This window comes from Patella vulgata, chromosome 4 (assembly GCF_932274485.2).
Source record: "Patella vulgata chromosome 4, xgPatVulg1.2, whole genome shotgun sequence".
Classification (NCBI taxonomy): domain Eukaryota; kingdom Metazoa; phylum Mollusca; class Gastropoda; family Patellidae; genus Patella; species Patella vulgata.
The window spans coordinates 62653313-62673074 of NC_065882.2; positions in this window are offsets into that span (position 1 = coordinate 62653313).

The following is a 19762-nucleotide window of genomic DNA, read 5'->3' on the forward strand; positions in this document are numbered from 1 at the left end:
CAAATTGTATTTACATGGTATGTTTCGTGTGTTTCGTACACGTACATTTGATGTATTATGAAGGAACGTCTTATATTGTAGTGTATATACATATATATATATATATATCCAACATGTGATGCCGTGAAATATATAGTACAAGGAACATAGTATATGTGCATGTTGTCCGTATATTTCGTGTACATGTATGTTTATCCAAGACTTGTCTTTGTGAACGCGTACATGTATAAAACGTGTACTAAAAGTTTTACATTACTAACAGTAATGTGCGTCATTCATTCTATACATGTAATATGTGTTTTAAATTATTAAACATGCATTATGCAAGAGCTAAATCTGCCTATTGCAGATCTTTCTTTAGGCCTGAAATGTTTTCTAAAGTATTAATTAGACATTAATTAACTGATCCAGGCCTTAATCAACTCTCGATGGCATCAGATTTATCCGATATTAAATAGATTAGAATGGTTCAGCGATACTTTGATTTTTATCAAATATGGAGGACCGAGACTTAGCTTCGATCAACCAGTACGGTGGTTGAAATTATTGCACACGTCTGTCAAACCTTCAAAGGCTAATATCTTCGCTTGCAATAAAGTAATTTGAATGAGATTTTCAAATTATTCATTTTACATCATCTACTTTCAAACTATTATAGCTGGAATAGCTAGTTCTTTATCTAAATCTTACATAATGTATCTTTAACTTGCCATATACGTTTGAATCCATGCATTTTTTATTGGACGTGTACGTATTATATGTGAGTGTCATGTAATTTGCATTTGTAGATGCACGCTCAATGCCTGCTTCGCTCATGTACATGGATGTACTTTGCCCTGGGACAGGTATACATATTTGTCCCGTGCAGTATTAGTGTGACGTGTCTGTTGCCATCATTATGAGACAGAATGGCTAATAATTATGTGTGCAAGTTTCTTTTATTATTTTATGAAATGTAAGAGTTAAATCCAATCATTTTTAATTTTTAAAATCGCTAACCATTAAACATTCATTATGCAAGAGGTAAATCAGGCCTATTGAAGGTCTTTCTTTAGGCCTGAAATGTTAAATGAACTATTAATTAGACATTTATTAACACGAAAAGACCATAGTCAACTCTCGATACCATCTTATATGTCTGATTTTTAATTGTAATTGAATCCGATTTACTATTCAACGTCCATTAATGATTAAACGCAAAATGTATAGTCGAGATTTTGTTAATTATCGTGACAGCGGTAACAATGATAGTCGAGGCTACAGTGATTTTTTTAAAGTAATATAACTGCCAGGTCTTTATCTAATCTTTCGATAATGTATCTTTAACTTCCCCTACAATATCCAATAATTTGTCTTTTATATTAAAAGATCTCAGTACAATATACGATAACTACAACAGGCAACTACAAATTGTATTGAAAGATAACTGGTGCGTATGATTTTTTGAAAAGTTATTTCTTCGTGTTTTCATAAGTACACAAAAGCTTTTATTTTTTAAATACCACACGCGTTTTTATATTGTTTTCCTGATAAACCCAAGACAATGGAATTAATTTGTATGTTTTTGATTGATTAAATCCGTGTTAAAATCATCCTAAGATTAATCTTTTTTTGATATAGAACATTTTTTGGTCTGTGTATACAAGTGCTAACTCAGTTATCACGGATAACCCTTTGTTTCTTGGCGATATTTATCAGAACATTTGGTCAGGGAACAAAAATCTCCCGTCCGTTCACTTCCACAAAGACATTATTAATTTCCATTCTTTCATCGAGTGTCATTTATTTTCCCAAAATGACGTGTTCAGCAAACATCCTTACAAAGGTTTTTATGTTCTCCAGAACTAAAGATTTTTCGTCTTAAATTTTAATTGTTCACAATGGTCCAAGGATGAACCACCCTCGTTTAGCCAGTATTCGCCAACACGAAAAACGCCGTGTGTTTAATCAGTGGCGCGTGTCGTTAATCCAGGCGAGACAATGGCTAACGAGGGTGCCGTATTAACTTCTGTTCGCGAGTCGCGAGCGATATCTAACAATCGTGTTCATTCAATAAAAACTGGCAGTAACCTGCACCCCCTCTGTACATTCAATGAACTAGTCGGATTGTTGTCGGCTCACAACGCTAGTGAACGAACACATGGGCCGTTATACTAGTAGTAGGTTTATTGACAGGCTTTTTATCAGGCTTGAAGGCGAATGATCCTTACTGGCATAATACTCTACTTGTCTTCGTGGGCACTTTAACGTTTTGAAAAGTTTCGCGAAGTTCTACACTTTGTATTTAATTACGAATTTGAGCGTTTTTTCATTCACGTTTTTGTTGACATTACGTGCATATTAATATTAAAGCTTCGTGTAGTTTTTAAATGTAAAGTTTTTGAGATATTAAAGTGCTGTAGTTTGGCAGGTGCTGTCTCTTGTTCTGCGGTTGGTAATATTCATCAACCAATGGAAACTGTTTTATTCACAAGACGTGTTACAGTTACATGGAATATGTTACAACTATGGTCAGTGATTTATAGAGATTAGTGCGTGCAGATTAGCAGGGATTTTTTTATTAGGATTATCGTTTTAAAGTTGTGGACGTTAATCAAGGTTAAAATGGATTTGGTTTGGTTTTTATCGTTTGTCAGCTTAGTGGGAGGTAAGTTCAAATTACATCTTATTCAAAGTTATCCTACTGGAAAATTATTTGCAAAAAACTTGTAATTGTTCATTATACATATTTTGTTATGTCACAAACAGAGCACTGAATGCAGCACGACATTAATCCACTACTGGTTATGGGTGTCATGTATGGGACAGTGTGTACTGGATTTCTGAGACAACTAATACAACTCGGAGACTTATTCTCATAACTCACATATTTTGTCGTACTTTCTTATTGTTTAACTTACGACAGGAGCTGTTCATGTATAGATATATATTTTTGTATATAATATATTAGCGTTAATACCTATCGCCGCCTTTGGAAGAAGTGAAAGGCACGTGGATTGGATTCGTTATTCTATTCCCCAACATAAACTTCAATACCCACTGCGCACTACACCCATTCGGACAAACATTACGAGAAACTTCTAGGGAGTGAACTTGAAATTCGCCGTGTCGCTGAGGTCTATGTTTGCATTAAGTAACAATTCTTTGTGTATTGAACTGTTCATTTAAGGCGACCGTTAATATACCATTTCACGATGTACATATCACAGACATAGACAGCTGTCAAACTAAATTCGCCTATTATCGAACTAGATTTAAATGTCCACAATAAATATGTATATTATGACTAACTAACCAAATTAAATTAATTGCATTTTTCTAACACCGATGAGCTTTAATTTAAACCTAAATAAAATATTTTATCAATAATTTCCAACAATTTAATATCACGTTTATTCCTGATGACTGAATGCATAATTTTATAAATCCCCATAAAATAGCCAACATCATGTGAATATCATAATTAACGGCAAAAGTAAATGTTGCGTTTTAAGGACAACGCCGCTAAATGTTGTTAAAGGTTTTTTTCAACCCATTGAACACACCAGGAACGGCCTCAAAATTGTTTCATCAGCGACATATAATAGTTTATTCGTCATTCGGGAGCCACGGTGTCTCAGTGAGTAAGACGCTAACTTACTAACCAGGTCTCAGGCTCGCTCCCGGTATTACATGTAGGATTTCCGGCGCGGCTTCCCCATGTCAGAGGTGCAGGACAGGGGGGGGGGGGGCTGTAAGTAAAAGAACCCTTGACCTCAATGGCACTGACCGGGAAAAATTGTTATGTTATCATATCACACCGTGTGGCATCAGACCGTCTTCATTAGCCCGATCTGTGCAGAAAAGTAGGTCGTGTTAGACACTATATATTACATTTCACTTATTCGTCATTTGTTTTACACTGTGTTTAACCGATTTGTACATGTGTATTCAGCTTATCCTTATTGCAGTATACTTTGTATATAGTGTTGAACGCATGTTCAAATATACAAGATCGACATTAATCATGCTTGACAATGCACAATTCTTGATATTAATTAACATCTATAGCCTACATTGTATAAGTGCCCTAATGACATTTAATATCTTCTAATATACTTGGGGTCGTGGTAGTCGAGTGGTGAGAGAAATGGACTGGACCCGGATTCGGATGCTGGCGTGGATATAGAAACAAACTGGATATAGCTACTAATTTATTTGGGCGACGTTTCGAAGAGTATTCTCCTATAACATTGTCGTGCTAATACAAAATGTAAGGCGAATAAGAGATATTTCAGGGAGTAACACCTATGGTTCTTACACGGAGAGTGAGCTCGTAAAAGAAACATTGGCACATGAAATAGGAAGAAGGGTAGGTGCGAATACCGATGTCCGGGCAAAATTTAGAGTAACTATAGACATAAACTCATATAAAACCCAAATATGTTTGTTTCAAGATATGCTGATTGTTGACGAGATATTATTTTCCATTTCATTCCAACGTATTTGACAAAAAAAGAAGGAATCTTGGTGAGAATGTCGCAGGTCATAAATGAATTCAATATAACATTTATCATCAATTTATGAAGAATATCACGAACAATAGAGTATCAAGAAATCATTTCAGACGAACATGGAGTTAATAAAGAGAATAATTCGTGATCTTTTATGAAGCAGTAAGAAAAAAGGTTCCCCAGAAAATATGATTGATTGAAATAATGCCATTATAGTCTAAATCGGAGAAAATGAGGGAAAAAGGTTCTGATTTCTATGGTTTTGATGAAAGGCATGTGTTCATTTTAAGATTAATGAAACGAACTGTTCAAACCATTTCGTGCCTTGTCTCGCCAATACAATACTTTGGTTTTTATGGCGGGTTGGGTGACCGAATGGTTAACGCGTGTGCGTTGCATCATAAGGTCTGCCATTGAATCAAGTGGCGTGGTTTCGATTCCCCGACTGTACGTGACAAGGCGTAGGGTCGCCTGTCCAACCTCGTGGGTTTTCTCGCTCGGGATTCTCTAGTTTCCTCCCAGTGCTGCTAAAGACCCCTACGCACAAGCAAATTAATTAAATAAAATTGAACCACATGTTAGTTCCGAAATGACCTAGTTTGTGTCGAGTGGACATTAAACCCCATTTCTCTCTCCTTCTCCTCTGTCTTTTATAGATGGGACCGCCTGTGGCTCATTTCATTTCGGTCATTTTAAGACTTTGACCTTTACTTCTTTGGTCACTCGTGCATGACAAGGATGATCCGTTTGCCAAAAACTGTGGCCCTCTCTCCTTGTCTGCATCAAATTCCATTTGTAACGGGTTCTTTTATAGTAGACCAACGTTTCGACCACAGACAAAGTGCAAAAATTATACGGTAATCTTAAATATCTATGTATAGTATTAGTACTTTGAATAAAAAAAATAATCCACAAACAAGCGTATTGTTATTTAAATAAGTGACACTTATATCTTATTCATTAATAGTATTCGTCCATTTTACAGAAATTGGCTGATTTATTGTAGCGTCGGTTCATATTTGTTAATATTATAATGGTGATCAAGGGAGATAACTGGAATAGCAAGATATTTAGGATCACACTTGCCGTTAATTGTTTGAAAGTTTTTCCCGAATAAACTCAATTCTTTTATATAATTGAAGTATTATGTCAGGTTTGCAAAATACTGGGGTATTATTGGGTGAGTATTGGTTGGTATTGGGTGAGTAGTTGGTGGTATTAGGTTAGTATTGGTTGGTATTAGGTAATAGTGGCTAATATTTGGTAAACGTCCTGCGCAATTGGTATTAAGGTAAGGATTAACAAAACAGTCTACATGCCCGTGACTACGAAACATTACTAATCTCAAACGTCTGGTAATTTCGAAAAAATTGTAAGTGTTCGACTTTGATTGAAGATCAACAGATTTCGGGCCAATACCATATTTGCTGATCAGAAGTTGGGCACTCTTATTGCACAAATTGATCATGTCATTTGAAATGAAGGTACACATAATAGATAGTAGATATTTACGAAAGGGTTGCATTTGGAATACAAAATAGCCTACATGTACTATGTTTTCATCTTAAAGAATGTCAACCTATATAAAAGCTGTCCCCATGACCTAACCCTGTGGTGTACTTGATTCGTATGATTAACACGTGCCTTGTCAGTAGGCTATCGTCTGTAGTTAGTAACATCTATGTAACACCGGTATTACTTTTAATACCCAAACTGTCAATTACTAGTTGTTTCTATTTTCCATCTTCAACTTTATCCATATCCAGAAACAACATTGAAGAAATGAGCAATGGGATACAAGGTTGTTCTGTTATTGTATCGCCATTTTTACGCAACAAATGTACACCGTATTCTAATGGTGATTTGTGTTTTAAAATGAGTAATCATACCCCGTACAGCACAGTCATCTAATTACTTATATCGAGCCCATGTATAGAATGGGCACGGGAGGGCCGAGTGCTATCAGTTCTCTGCTCTTTAGATCGTAGTATGGTTTGGTTTCTATACGTGTTGCCTGTTCGTTTTCACCTTCTTCTACATGTTATGTACCCGCTTGCTTACCGGTTATTTGTTAGTCTCGAAATGAACTGGCTAATGTTGAATGGACTTCAAACCCCACTTCTCACATAACTGTTGGATAAGTGAAGAAAAACTTGTTTTTCTCTGAGATATCATTTTACCGAGGACCCCTTAATGCCCAATTATAGTGTAGAAATGAGTTTGTTATTGTTTATTGGACGTAAACCCGACAAGTGGAATGTCACTCGACTTTAGCACAATTGGACGGATATTATTTGGGCAACAATTTTAAGCTCTAAAAATAAAGTGTCAAATCTATAATACAATAAAAATAAAGTGTCAAATCTATAGTAGAATAAAAATAAAAGCCATAACGATTCATATAGGTGTGCAGTTAGTGGATTTTATATTAGTTCAACAAGTGCTAAAGTACATTTATAACTATTTCCGTACGTTTTGTTATAGATTATTTTTTTAAGTGCAGTAAAATGCTTGTTTGTTTGTTTCTTCTTCTTCAAAAGAACTGAAATAGTTTGAATAAATAAAAGATACAAATAAATCTGCCCGATTCAAAATAGTCCTTTCAAGTAAAACATACGATGTGCGTCTGATTTATTTATTCATTAAAGGGTTCGTGGTCGAACACATTTTATATAATAGATAATTCTGACAAAAATCGGTGTTAGAAATTCCCATCACCGTCTATGTATACATTAGTTTTCATAGTTTCGATACTGAAACAGGAAAGGCATTTTGGGAGGGGTCGCTGATATTTGGATACTGTTTTAGTGAGAGATATGCATTTGTCTAAAAGAACATGTTATACACCAAATTCCAAGACATTTGAGCACTGGTGGCATTCTTAACAAAACTTTATATACATTGACAGACAATTTATTAGTTCCAGTAATTGGCCACAAAAGCCGAGAACTTGAGACGATCATTACATATTACATGTATATACACGAACAAGCTGGAAAATATCGACTTTGATTTTGTTTTTGTGGCCCCTTTTACACAAAAGTCAGCAGATTTTGGCTGAGCTCGAGAAATTGTGCAATATTGGATTTATGCTTTTTCATGAAATAACAATGGTCTCCTTTAAATGTTAGAGCCATATCATTGCGTACAATATAGATCTATCTGTATGTAGACTGACTGTACTATATCTATATTTACTCTAGTTATTTTTTAGTCAATACGGTTATTGAATAATAGATTGACTGATATATTACATTAATATTATCTTTAACTCATATCGACAGAAAGTTGTAATCAGTATACAATCGAATCTCGTTTGCACTATCCTTCTGACTTGTATTAGTAATAATACAATACAGCGGGTAAGGGTGATAATACTAGATCCGTTCAGTCTTTACAAAAACCACTGCCACCATTAAGTGTTTGGTAAAATCTATTAACTGGCCTCTTTTTAATCCGATAGAATCCAATCCGTGAAATTATATTTGTTGTACAATCAATTTGTGTAGCTTTTAATGTGAAAAAAAAAGCTGCAAAAAAGGAGATATTGTTCGAAGACTTTAAAGGATTAATGTAACGCAATCGGTTTGAGAGGTTCAACAACCAGGAAATGGGGTGAAGAAAAGTTAGTATAACTGGAAATAATTGTTTAAAATTGAACTAATTTAATGCTTCAAGTTACAGCAGTACACTATGATATTGTTTTAGTAGCACATGCCATGGCGTTGGATTTCTACCAAACGTGTGTGACGAAGCTTGTGATAGCTAGATCAGAGTCGTGATGTTGATTGTATCATTATTGTCGACAGGCCATGCTATATGTAAATATCTGTAATAATTACATGTATATATTTTGATCTTATCTACTCATATTGTCAGGTTATCTATTGAATATATATATATCTATATAGTTTTACATGTTAGTCATAGTTTAATCTATATCTTTGTTCCTGTAAATTATGTACAAATTTACAATATTGCATTGTTGTAAAAATACTATTGCAATCATTATACTGCAGCAGGTGTCTACTGTAGTAATGTATGTGTAGACCCACTTGTAGTTGTAACTGCAGGAAACAACAGAGAAGAGAGAATAGGCTACACAAAAATAAGCAGATGATATAACTAAAATTTGTTTTGAAGTTACAGGTATGGCAACCACAGAATCGTGTTTGTGTACACATCTACCATGCCCCCAGTTCGGCAAGGGTACATCGTTGACTGACCCTCTCCACCTCCCATTTTGAATATAGGTGCATTACTTTATTTTGAAAACTATAGAAATCGCAGTTTTTCTAAATCGATATGAAGGCACAAAGTGTTATTTCCTTTTACAAATTTTACGTCCGCATCTGTATTCGTTAGTAAAATATTAAACGTTGTTGGTGCTCCCTTGGCGACACAATTAATTTAATTGTCACGAGAAAGAAAGGAAGTCGAAGAGGATGTATATCCGAGGTAATCAGATGTACTGGTTAACCAGTGACATTTGATGTGAATGCTAAATTTTGTTTTGTTATACATGTTAGTAGCATTTTTTTGCTTTCCCATGTGTTTTTCTAATTGTAATGATTGATATAAAACAGTCCTAGTGTGCGTCGATGTTTCTGGTTGACGAGATGAATGTAAATCGGTTTCTTGCCAACAATTAGTTGATTTTGGGACCGTACACACATGTTTACTTTATTTAAATAATAATGAGGAATTGAAGAAATTTGTCATGGTGGTGCTTTTTTCTACTTTTATATTGAGACGGGTTCGTGTACATTTAATTAGGAATGTTCACACCATAGCACACTGGGGTTTTTTAATAATAGCAATCGGATTAAAATACACAATTAAATTTAATTTCGTTTCTTTAGACTTTTGATGTCTCCACTCCATCTATTTATGACGTATATTAGTTTTGATTTACTCAATAAAATTTACACCTGCTAAATGGGTGAATACCATGATGCTGTCATAGCTCGCGTAAAGTCCACCAAACAGACAAAATCATCAGCGCTTATCCCTCACATCAAAAACAAAACGCGAATTATTATAAAAAATTTTTTTTCCAGATCCTACTACCGTGATGACAAATAAAAGAATATTTGAATTATTTAAATACACGAAACGAAATAGGATCCGTATTTTAATCAGTTGGCAATAATAGACAAAATAATGATGAAATGGGTGTATAATACTTAACATGGTGTTTATAAAGATACAGTTTGATTTGATATCAATCGTACTTTCAGTTTGGAAAACGTGACTTCAAACTTGTCTCTTTGAATCAAGATGATTCAGACAGCAAACAAGAATAACTTAATAAAGTTTAAGGTCGAATTATAGTAGTCATCTTGTTGATATTTAAAAGTTTGAGACTAATTGGGTGATCGTGTATGAAACCACCTGAGAGATTAATAAAAATACAAACATCATCTGCGTTGTTTCCACTTTGTATATTTGTGGCTGATTACATGTATGTGTTTTTACACGCCAAGTGTTCATTTTTACACATTGACGTAATTCTCATTTTATTAAAATTCCCCACTGAATATTATCTTGTCTTCAACCTGTCACGAAAACTGCTCTATTTACAATCGTACTATTATTAGTTCCTCTGTCAACCTTTCTTTGAGGGAAAAATGAATAGCGTGAAAATTGTATGGGGTTGGAACTTTTCATAATTTAGTGATAAAGTGGTAGGCAGTGTTTTTGGTAGGCAAGTGAATACGCGGCATCAGTTGATCTAGAAAGAGTAAGTCTACACTGTCTAGTGTACGACATCTGTAAAATTTAGAGTAACATTTACATTTATTGTTTTATTTAAAGGAGCGAAATCGCTAATATTTTGGGCCTAGAAATTGACACATATAATAATGTAATATGAATTTATATAAACTGTTTTACATTCAATCGTTTCCGTTTTACTGTGAATTGTCATCAGTTATGTTCGGCGAAATACGCCAGAAGTCTCAACTGAAAGACAGTTTCTAGCGTCTGGTTATTCCAATCAACACCGATAGTATATATTGCGCATGCTCTCCAAATAAGAATATGGCATCACCGTTTGACATGACTTGTGGAATATGTCTAGCCTCATTCTTTGAGCACCTTGTTACAAATGGCACTGAAACGCATTATAGTACGAGATTCGTGTACCAATGGTAAAATGTTTATTTTGTCTTAAATATTGGATATTAGAAGCCCATCTTTTCCAGGTAAGACCACAACACCAATGCTGATTTAAATTGCACAAAAATTCGTGTTTTCAATGTCGAAGATTTTGGATGATATTGAGTTACGGACTTAGCTACTTTAAAATGAATAGAATATCATACTTTCAAATTATAAGGTTTTTGTCACACAAACGTGCCGCACCTTTCATCTATTATATAGTTGAACTACACACGCCACAGCCTGCTTACAATAAATGCAGATACTTATAACTTTACTAAACCCGTTTAAATTAATCGTTAATTTGTGTCATAACACTTCCTCCCCAAAAAATAATGACCAAGAGAGATTATCTAATATTGTACTATAAATGACGCCCCACCCACCGCTGTTACATTGTTTGTCATCTTCAAGAGGGTTAAACTTGTCAATATAGAACATTGATAGCATAGGGAGGGCGTTAACTACTAAACTATGTTATCATCGAATGTAAATTATATTGACAAACAGACAAAGAGTTAATATAGTCTAAATAATCTCAACTGACTAGGTTTAAACATACGTCTTAACACGGTCACCAACACATGGTATCAAATTGCTTAATATTAGATTAAGTGTATAACGTTTATTAATAAGTGTCAAAGTATTAATTGATTCTAATTGTATTGTAATTAAGTGACTAATCTGATTAGAAACTAAATCCCTTCTACAATTATCATAACCCCAATGGTGTTACGCCATATTAGATAATAGTCTCCATATGAGCAATTAACCGTGACACTTATACCGGTGACCTTTGTCAGTTGACCCCACATCTGTTGCACACAGGTGACTATCAACATCGAAATTGGCTAATATTTCTTTGATAATTCAACTATGGTGACCTTACTTTGGATCTTTCCAACCCCGTCTCTGAGAAAGGAATAGAATGTGTGTCCCGAGTTATGGATAGCCCCAATGATATGGTATTATATTTAGCAACAAGGTTTTATACTCGAAGGGATTTACATGCAATCCAGTTACACAGATTAATCTTCGGACGACAACCAGAAAATATGTGCATCTTTAAATTAAGTCTTTTTGCAAAAAGTCGAAGTCTCTTCCCAATTTTGGCTAAATTCCTGGGCGTTAAAGTTTGAATATGAAATGGAACACCTCCCTAAAGCAAACGAACAAATCAATTCTAATCTCGTGAACGCCTTAATTTTACACACAACTCAATTTATTCATAATTGCTCTAATTTAGTTATAAGCGGGTATATTTAATGCTTTTTGAACTCGTGAAACCCACCCCGATGAAAGACTTAGAATCTACACAGTTCTCCGCGGTTATTAGGAAATGAGTATAGGAAATAAAATGAGGTTTAACGTCCTACCACTCTACACCAATCACGCCTTTTATATATCGTGTTCCAAGTGCAAGGAATCTTTTACGTGTACGCTAAGGGCGATTCGGTTTTTCGTTTTATTCGAACGAACATAGTCTGTTCCTTGCCAGACCCCCCGTCCTGCGGCACTGACAGTGTAAAGCAACGCTGGAAAAAATCTGGGGAACTTTCTCGGTCAACACAGGAATCGAACCTACGACCTTCTAGTTATTGAGCAAGCGCCTTACTCGCTGAGACAATGGGAATAGGTGAACGAGATTAGGCTATTTGTATATGCAACAATTATTCGGGAAAGTTCTTATTGCTCAGCAGACTTGAACTACGAATGTGTTGTGACATTAATTTGAGTTTTACACAGTATACCATTAAGACATGCTATATAGTTAAGAGAAATCCACTGGGATGCCATTAAAGACCGATGGTATTTAGCTTCATGTTAAAGATGACTGAGGCAGAAGATGAATAAAGCCTATTATCAATTCATGGCTAAAGTCATTGGGAACCCAAAGTCATTAGCTTAATCATGACGCCATAGTCTGGAGTACCTGACTCTATTTCGTATTCTTACAGTTTTCTCTGGAAGATAGGTTTTTAAGATTTCTACATCGACTGGGCTAATGAGGACGAGCATACATGTAAGCCATATTCTTATTTCGAATTCCAAGTGTCAAGGGTTCCTTTTCGTTCACGCCAATGTGTACACATGATCTCGAGTTTTCGTACCGTCCGAACGACTAGACACAACGCTGGAAAATCTTGAAAAACATTCTCGGCTAACACTGATAGCGAACCCGGAACATCCTGGTTAGAAAGCCAGTGTCTTCCTCACTGAGCCGACATCAATACTATTATGTACTGCAAGTTAGGTTCTTGATTCATCTGCAGTTAACGCAAGCGTTACAGTATGTTGAAATAACTATGGATCAAGTTATCTTTGATTAGTGTCGTGCACGAGGCCCATTATGGCCACATTTTAACACCTGGTGATTCTTTTTTCAATAGTTAACACTTCCTCTTGTATATTTCTATACCGTAACATCCTTCACACCCATATTCAATTATAAACTAGGTAACACTCTTGGTTTCATCATTAACGTCTGAGAGAAATGAGTAGATTTATCATGGTTAACACCCTAGTAAACTCTTTCATCTACATCAAGACAATCCAATAACTTCTGTCACTTCAGACCTATTCTTCTCTTAGATGTCTGATTTAAAGATACTTCTATTCGTTACTGTCTGACTTTGTATATTTTGTAATCAAAGAAAGGTGGGAGAAAAAAGCTGCTATTCTCCTCACACATTGCCCCAGTTATGTGGGGGTTGGGTGGCGCATGGTTTGACATTGGGTCATGCGGCATGATTTCGATTCCACATATTTCTGTGAGAAGGAGAAGGGTGTCCTACCTAATCGCGTAGGTTTTCCCCGCCCCCCCCCCCACTGCTAAAGACCCCTTATAAAAAAATAATACCATGTTAGTCTACAAATGTCATAATCTGGATGTTAAACCAACTCTCTATCAATCTCTGTCTCTCTCCAAGGAGTTATAAATAGTACCAGGTCAGTCTCAAAATAACCATTTCTAAAACAAGCGATATCCTATAGGGTAAGCTTTTTCCGTAATGTGTTCACTTTAACTGATTCGTACTGAAATCATTTTTTAAATATGATAATGATAATATGCATTTGTTGATAACACACATAGTTGAAATGAAATAGGTTCATCGGCTCTAGAAAATATGGATCCGAACATAATAAGTCCTTTCTAGATGATTTCGACCAGATTTTAAATTCCTATAGAAAGAAGCAAATCGTGACAAGGATTGTTGATGTGATAGAAAATTGTTTCTCTCTTGAGGTTGCCGAAGAAAAAAATTCTCAGTATAAACAATGACATGAATAAATATGTAGATTTTGAGATTAGCAGACAACAGACTGAGGTATTTTATTATACGAGATCTCAAACAAACAAAAAAGTAATATAAATGTGTGATAATGGAGGAGGAGGAGGTTTATTAAATGTGAACAGAACAGGATTGCAAATTTTGAACCACTAATATAGTTGTACCAGTCACTTACTGTTGTCCGAACTACCCAATCAATATGACCCGTTGTTATGAAACAGTTTTTTTTTTCAATAGTAGGTTAATATCACCTTTATCAATTTGTAAAGTCTTTTGGCTATGGACATTCCAAAGGTATCCAATTTTCCTTTAGTCTGATAAATAAAAAGAGTAACAGGGAACACCTGATAGCACTTCTCCATCTTAATATGTGAGGATATTTAACGTGTTGCAAATACGGGAGCTCCGTTTTCCGACAGGACTCTTTTCCTGACAGCACCCCGTCAGATTTCCAGGAGTTTCCAAGTTTACAACGGGATCGGAACGGGAATAACCTGATCATTGAACTAGTCATGGTGTAAGTAATGAATGTAATTAAATGACGATGTGAACATGGCGTGTTTAGAACCACCAGCATGTTGAGACTCTAGCTTGTACCTTTTCTAGTTAATTGACAACAACTAATTAATTATTTACTGTATTGTATTAGACTACCTGTGAAGTACGCCACACACACAGAGGACTGGATTAACCAATGGCGAATTCAAATATTTAATTTAAAAGTTTTAAAATGAAAAACTTTTAATTAGTTTTTTTGTCTTTTCTTACTGTTACCTTCTTTGTCTCTCTATATATACTGACGTGTATAAAACCTCAGAAAAACGGGTTGTTTATGGTTTATTATTGTTTACAGTATGAATTATTTTTGTAAATTGTATTCATATGTCTTATTGTGAGATCTAAATACAGATTATTATTAATTGTACACTGTATGGGGGCACCCAAATCTTCTAAGTGCTTAGGGCCTCTGTAGGGCTTAATCCGACACGGCACACGTGATGTTATTTTACTCCTATATCGCCTTTATTACTTGTTTTAGCAACCTATTATGGAAAGAACGAATTTCGAATCTAAAATAATTTGAAACCGTTATCGCCGACTTCCACATAGGGTGATATCACAGACGCATTTCGTACGAAACTTGCCAGAAGAACCAACCATGAGACCAAGTTTGGGAATGGAAGGACGGAAAATTAATTAGAATCCCCCAACCCTATTGAGTGTTGTTCAGATTGAAGACTTGTTTAAATTTATAGACATACATTTTAGTGTATAAGTCGATACGGTAGTAATAAAAACAAGAAGACTTGGTCAACAGCATCCGCCGCATTTGGATTAAAAAAACTAAGGCAAATGTGTTATCATGGAATCATTAAATTGTTTGAGTCTGATAAATTTTTGATTAACAAAAGGCACAACTACTATAGTAGGATGATGATTGTACAAAGTTGCATAATAATCTATTGTACGGTTTATGAGCTATTCATCGGAAACAGAACCGACAAGGAAAGAAGTAGAGCCCGTCAGTTTAATTAACTCTCCCATTACTTCGTACGGCGCTGGATAGGAATGGTTGGCCGATATGGTGTTTTGCATACTTGAGTCGATTTGTTCTTCGATTTTGGGTTAAATGTACGTGTTTGGATGGGAAGTTCTCAAGTACAGAAAAATTTCAAAGGAAATTTTGAAATAATATATATGACTCGTTGACATTTCTATATATTTATTCAATAAACAATGTTATATCGTTTGGCGTGATAACAGGACCGTTAAATCCCAATTAAATGGTTCTAGGAAATTCGAACAAATATTTAAATATTATGTATTGCGTGGTATATCCATTTACATTTATTGAATTAGCCAACGTTTTGTGGTTGGACATGATAAATTACAGATTATTCTCAATGTTAAGTGTTTGTTATATTTGTTAAATAAAGCATGATAGAAGTGTTGTGGACGATGTTTAATCGCCCCGTTTACTATTACATTAATCAATATCAGTATTTATCTAAGATATTTTTAAAGACCGGCGATCATCAGGGCTATTTGTTTATATACTATAATCGATTACTCGATAAATACCACGATTAAGAGCTAGATATGTCAGCTGAACAAAGTCGAATTATGTTTATTCTATCAGATAACACAGACCACTTTATTTTTCGTGAAATGCGCGATACAATGGAATAACCGATCTCTTTTTAAAGCCCATATAAAAACCTCAATAACTCTTTAGTTATCCTTAACAAGTAAACATAATGGAAAATCTCGCGGTATGTTACAAACGCTCCTTTCAATACATGAAACATACAATACAAATAAAGACGTGCTAATCGATACAATATTAAACGATTTAGTCTCTTTATATATATAATATATGTCTATGTATAAACTATTGAATTAGTTTTATGTCCAATCCATAATCTACTATATACATGGGAATGTTTTCTATTAACCTTAAAGTGGGGGTGCGTTTATTAATCTTCATCTGAACTGGATTAAGAATGGGGGTTACTCTTCTAGAAGGGCGCCATTCCCTGAACTTGATTAAGAATGAGGTTTACTTTTCTAGGAGGACATGGTTCGTTGAACTTGAGTAAGAATTGGGTTTACTCTTCTAGAAGGGCTTCGTTTGTTGAACTTGGTTAAGAATGAGGTTTACTCTTATAGAAGGGCTTCGTTTGTTGAACTTAATTAGTAATTTCGCAAGCCTACACGATAAAATGTTTGTTTGGAACGATTAAGCTGAATTTGTCTTATTTACTAATTGTTTTTTCAATTTTTGGCATAGAGTGTCGACACCTTAAAACTGACTTTATTATCGCAGACTGTCATCCAATATCATTAAATCAGCATTTTTAAAATTTTGAATTAAATATCAGAGGTCCAGTCCATTGAATTTGAAATAGCAATAATGATGTAATTATAATAAAATACATGGACAAGTATAGGTACTAATATCATGTGTTCTATAAATAGTAATCATACCCTGTCACACGCACTGCATACATACTACATGTATATAAATGGGTAATTAAGAATTCTTATTGAAGTTTATGCGTCTCGCGTCGCTTTAATTTTAATTGGCAGTTTTCTGTGAGAAACTTCTCACTTTGAATCTTGCTTATATTACATGTGTACTGTTGTGATAAGAAAACTCCGCTATCAATGAAAGTGTGAAGTACATACAGGTATGGGATAGTTCATGTACCTATATATCAAAGGAACTATTTGAATGGACATTCTTTATTCAATACAGGACGATTGTTTTCCGCATGAGTTAGATTTCTATTCTATAACTGATTTGTTTATTTTGTAAGTAAAGTCCCTGCTGTTCATTTTATTTCACAACCCAGTGTGTTTCATCTCGTAATATTTTGTTAACCGATCAAGTAGTGCCACTAAACATTTCAAACATTTAAAGAACGTTTAAGTGCAAGTGATCTTAAGCATAACATTTTGTCACTAAACGAAAGACTGCTTAATTGTTAACGGGCTATACTTGTACACACACACACACACACACACATTGAAATTGTTATAAGTTTTTCAAGCACTATAATTGTTTTCAACTCCCTGAATATTTTATGAACCATATTTTTTGTATAAAGCTATTTTTTGTACTCTTATAATGGAAATGGTTGGAATTGTGGCTTAATCCGACTTTTGATTGGCTTCATTGTTGAAACACTTGAGCAAATTGTTTTAAAACTTGCAGCATTTTTAGTAGTCTAGACCATACAATGGTATATTAGCCCCATCCCAAGATTGTCAATTGAAAAGACCAAGTTGGAAATCGCGTGCTTTTTCTAGTAGTTAGCTGTAGTTATGCCCACTATTTTAGCTATAGTCGATATAACTTATAATTACAAAATGTTTTCGTGTAAAATTCGCTGCATTAAATAATAGATTATAAGTTATGAACTAGGTTAATGAGTTAACAAATGCTGTATTATTTTGTCATTATTAAACGGGGCATTGAGGTCTTAGACTACTTCCAGGAATAGTCGAACACGTCACAGACTGGTGTCTAATCCTACATAAGATTTATGAAAATGGAATGTGTCACTGTTTGACGTGATTCGAGTCAGAACCAAATTATATGGTCTAAAGTATTGGCTTTAGTCCCAGGAACATATAACGGTATAATACAATATTTTAAGATTGCTACAGTTACTTCTTTACTATTTGACAAACACTGAAATCAAATGTGGTTTAACGCCCTAGTTTTCTGCACCGACTTCAACACAAACAGTTTGTCTTTACAGTTATATTTCAACATTGAAGCGTGGTCGCATATTGACGTGGCACCCGGTGGTCCGTCTTCCGGAATTCCTTGTGAACATTATATATAGACTATACTGATCATCTGATCTTTTTAAGATATATGTGTAATTGTGTTATTTACATTAGCTAGTCTATGAATAACTTGCAATGTTATTGTCCCTGGTCACTTTGTAAAATCTTGTGGACGCAATATCGACAAAGGTATGGTCTGATTTATTTGAAAAAAAAAAAAATCAACAGTTTTGAGAAGTACTTACTTATATAGCTATTGTCCTTGATTATGTCATAGAATCTAGTCAACGCGCAATAAATAACGATTTAGCTTTTTTTATTTTAAATACCTATATTATTCGCAATGTTGCAACTTTTTTGAATGCGCAAGTGACTTAACTGCCGTGGACTTCTGCTACATTGTCTGACAGCCTATCTTTACTACAATTGTCATGCCTGTACATTTTATGAGCTGCTTTGCACGTATGCTTCGTTGCCTGGCTGCCTATCTTTACACATTTTTATGGTTGTATATTTTATGAAAACGCGTAGGTAAGGTAAAATGAAATTGCACATTTTTCAAATGTACAGACGATAAATACACTTGTGGAATACCGTTAAATGTACTGAAACGATAGGACAGTGAACAACGAAAGGGAGTATTATTAATCGTGATAGGGTTTAAATACCAGAAAAAGACAGAGAATAAGTGATCATGACAGTTAAATATTACCAAATGATAAATGTGTAAAACTTGATAATGACTAAGCTGGCTTTTTCGCACAGCCTGAAGATCTCACTTGATCCCTCTTCAGTGACGTGAGAACAAATTGGACTGAACCTGCTTTAAATAAGTGACGCTGCTGATCTTTGTTAATGCGGTGCCTTTGTTCTCTGATCTCACCGTCTTCTAGTTGAATAGAATTATGTGAATAATTGCCAGGCTAATTTATTTTTGACCTAATAAGGAGAGGGTGTTTCCAACAATGATCCTATGTTGATCTGAATTATTTTAAGAATTAGCTGATGCCCCGAGGGAGTGAACGGAAGAGCTGTACTATAGGTTATACCATCTGTTTAATCGAACACGACTCTTGTTATTAAAACCGAAACCTGACCATGAATACAAATGTGAACGGACATATTTAGGGGCCAAATAGCTAGTTTATGAGATTTTAAAGCTCCGAGGGACAGAGAAAAGATCCGCATTATCATGTCTGCACCACTAACTGTTAGGATCATAGACTTAATAATTGTGTCTGATTTATTTTTCAAATGTAGCTCGGATCGAGACACCATCTGCGTGGTCTTTGTTTTATTTGCTTATTAGGTTGGCCTCCTAGAATAAGACGTATCCCAGTTGTTAAATTTGTTCACATTTTACATTTATAAATCTTGATGAATTGCAAGCCACAGTTTTGCATTGCATGTCTTAGTGATTTGTCTCAACATTCTTGTTACGCAGATTCAATGGATCAGATTTTCTTTTTTTTTCACTTGAACCAACTTTCGTAATTAATGTAAGACAGACTGTTG